This window comes from Bidens hawaiensis, unplaced genomic scaffold (genome assembly GCF_021521415.1).
Source record: "Bidens hawaiensis isolate Kalapana, Puna unplaced genomic scaffold, B.hawaiensis_p1.1 tig00033588_1, whole genome shotgun sequence".
NCBI lineage: Eukaryota > Viridiplantae > Streptophyta > Magnoliopsida > Asterales > Asteraceae > Bidens > Bidens hawaiensis.
The window spans coordinates 106,820-110,794 of record NW_027495776.1 but is presented as its reverse complement, the minus strand read 5'-3'; positions in this window follow the sequence as shown (position 1 = coordinate 110,794).

Below are 3,975 nucleotides of genomic sequence, written 5' to 3'. Positions count from 1 at the left end.
CGGGATCCTTGTACATAGAAATGATTCCTGACAATAATAGAGTTCTCCCATGTGCTAATATTAACTATAAGTGCGAGATTTCAGCATAACAGTCAATATTTGACCATTAACCATTACTTGGCCCTTAATCCTAGCGGTTATAACACATACCACACGTTTTATGTAACCACCAACCGTGTATTTCGCATGGAGTAAATCAACAATTAATATCTGCAATTATAAATCTACACCAAGAGAGATATATCTATTTATTAGCATTAATACTCATGATACTAAACTTATATGAGAATCCTGAACATATTCGGGATCCCGAGCATATTTAGGATCCTGACTGACCACAGATCCGACTATAAAATTTGGGCCCTAACAATTGTTCCAAAAATTTGACTGCTGTTTTTTTACCAATTTCAGCTGTTAAATTTTCTAATGGTAAACTGTTTTCCATGTAGCACCAAAATATTATGTTTTAGTACCGGATAAAGTTGACATCATTACGAGAATAGATCAGTCCTTCGAAATCCCTGTTGTTGTTATTAAATCCAAAATCATATAGCAATTAACCTTGATAATGTTTAGACCATTTTATCCTTGTAATAAGATCATTTTTCAGGATGTTCCTTTGATTCTAGGGATATACTCATAGATCTACAATGTTAAGATTAATACTGAAAATAAATTCAGAAATTTTGGCGACAAGGCCCAAATAAACTGGCGACAAGGCTTAAATAAACTGGCGACAAGGCCTAAACAAACTGGCGACAAGGCCCTTAGAAGAGGCAAAAACCCCTTAATCCTTAGGAATAAACTGGCGACAAGGCCCTTAGAAGAGGTGAAAACCCCTTAAACCTTAGGATTACTGGCGACAAGGCCCTTAGAAGAGGTGAAAAACCCCTTAAACCTTAGGAAATGGTATGTCTACCATAAACTTGAGATTCAAACCAATAGCTAAGGATAACGAGGTAACAAGTCACTATATTTCATGTGCTGGCCCCGTCTCTCAACCTACGGCTGAATAATCGTGCGCTACAGGTGATCTTAAGAAGAGGTGAAAACCCCTTAAACCTTGGGATTCAAACCAATAGCCCAGAATAACGAGGTAACAAGTCACTATATTTCATGTGATGGCCCCGCCTCTCGAACTACGGCTGAATAAACGTGCGCTACATGCGATCTTAAGAAGAGGTGAAAACCCCTAAAACCTTAGAAGGCATTGACTAATACCTTAGCTGGCGGCAAGGCCCTTATATACTGGCGACAAGGCCAAAAAATATACTGGCAACATGGCCCAAATATACTGGCGACAAGGCCTAAAATATACTGGCGACAAGGCCCAAATATACTTCATTTCACGTGGGGAAACCACATGTATTCAACCTACAAAACAGTCAACTCTAAGTGAGGGGTGGGTGTTAGCCTTGCTAACATCCCTCCGATGCTTAAGTCAGTACCATGATAAAAGAATAATAATATTGAAAATGAATAAAAATAGAAATTTGAATACATACCTTAGTTGTTTAACATTACTGTTAAATTTCTCAAGATAGCAATTATCTTTGGGATAGAAATCTTACATAAAATATATTTTGAGGTGGATAGCGTTCCAAGCCCTTGGTAATAAGTCACCATCCAAAGTAGACAATATGTATGCCCCCTTTCTTGCTTCTGACTCAATTATGTAAGGACCTTCCCATTTTGGTGCGAGCTTTCCATCTGCAGGATTTGTAGTATTCTGAAAGGCTTTTCGGAGAACCAAATCCCCTTCTTGAAATCTACAAACCTTGATATTCTTGTTGTAGAACTTTGCTATCTTTTGCTAATAAGAGGCTATTCTGATCTTTGCTAAATCCCTATGTTATTCTACTGCAACTAGATCTTCAAGTAGACTTTGAGTGTTATCTTCGGGATTTTGATGACTGACTCTAGCTGTAGGAATAACCATCTCTGTCGGGATAACTGCTTCAGCTCCAAATACCAATGAGAAAGGAGTTTGACTAGTAGCATTCTTTGAAGTGGTCCTATCTGCCCATAGAACAAAAGGTAGTTCTTCGGCCCACTTTCCTTTCTTAGACCCCAACTTTTTCTTCAGGTTATTGATAATGATTTTGTTGCTTGATTCGGCCTGTCCGTTAGCATGCGGATGGACAGGTGTTGAAGTGATCATTTTGATTCCCCAACTGGCACAGAAGTTGGTGGTTCTCTTGCCGATGAACTGCGAGCCATTGTCACACACTATCTCTGCTGGGATTCCGAATCTTCTCAGAATATTGCGCTTGATGAATGAGATAACTTCTTTCTCTCTGACTTGAACAAAAGTTCAGCCTCAATCCACTTCGAGAAATAATCTGTCATAGCCAGCATAAAGACTTTTCCTCCTGGAGCTCTCGGTAGTTTTCCCACGATATCCATACCCCACTTCATGAAAGGCCAAGGGGATGTAATAGGATACAAGGGTTCTGCTGACTGGTGCAAAATGTTGCTATGTCTCTGGCATGCGTCACATTTCTGGGAATAACTCATAGCATCTCTCTTCATCGTTGGCCAAAAGTATCCGGTCCTCAGGATTTTGGAGAATAGTGCTCTGACCCCAGTGTGATTCCCACAGTCTCCTTCATGGATATCCTGAAGAACTTCTTGAGCTTCTGCCTTCTCCAAGCACCTAAGATATGGTCCTGCAAGAGATTTTCTGTATAATATATAATTCATTATAGTATATGAGATTACCTTCGTGCGAAAAGCTCTTGGGTTTTCATCATTGGGAATAACTCCATCCTGAATATATCTCCTGATCGGGATAATCCAAGAATTTTCATTATCCTCAGAGTTCTTGACTCTCATATCTTCATCATCTTCTGATATTTCATTGACACCTTGCTCTTCTATTACTGGGCTCAGGATATGTATGATAGGAATCTTGACACCTTCCGGTATTCTGAAGGATGAAGCTAAGTATGCTAGGGCATCTGCTTCAACATTCTCTTCTCTAGGTACCTGTGAAATATCAAACATTTCGAAACATTTTGCTAGTTTTTTTACTAGCTCTAAATATTTCATTAGTTTTTCTCCTCTAACAGTATACGAACCATTAAAATGATTAGTTAACAATAATGAATCAACATGTACTTGAATAAACCTGATTTTCATGTCGATTGCTAGTTGTAATCCTGTTATCAAAGCTTCATATTTTGCTTCATTGTTTGTGGCTTGGAATCTGCAGGATATGGATTGAGGTATAATGTCCCCTTGTGGTGATTTCAGCAGAATCCCGAGACCTGTTCCTCTAACATTTGAAGCACCATCAGTGTATAGAGTCCACTTATCTTTGGTTTCTTCAAGTTGTTGGACTTCCAAGTCTACCATTTCTTTAAGTTCACCGGTGAAATCAGCCACAAAGTCTGCTAATACATGGGATTTGATGGCAGTCCTAGGTTCATATGTTATATCATATGCACTTAGCTTCACAACCCATTTTGCCATTCTACCTGACATTTCTGGTTTTCTCAAAACAGACTTAATAGGGTGATTAGTTTTAACACATATAGGGTGAGTTTCAAAATAGTGTCTAAGTTTAGTAGATGCCATAATAAGTGCTAAAATTAATTTCTCAAGATAAGAATACCTGGTTTCAGCATCCAAGAGACATTTACTTACATAATAGATGGGATGTTGTTGACCTTCGAGATCCTTGGCTAAAACTGCACTTAAAGCATTATTTGATACAGCTAGATATAGAGATAGAGGTTCACCTTCCTCGGGTTTTACGGATGTTAAAGCTTCCTCATTCTTATTGGTCCACTCGAACTTCTTGTTTTTCATCAGGATATCATAAAATTCTTTACACTTTTCTGAGGATTTGGATATGAACCTGTTTAGCGCCACTATCCTGCTAGTTAGCCTTTGAACATACTTGACTGATGCTGGGGATTTCAGATTCAGAATAGCTTGTATCTGCTCTGGACTCGCTTTTATCCCTCTTTT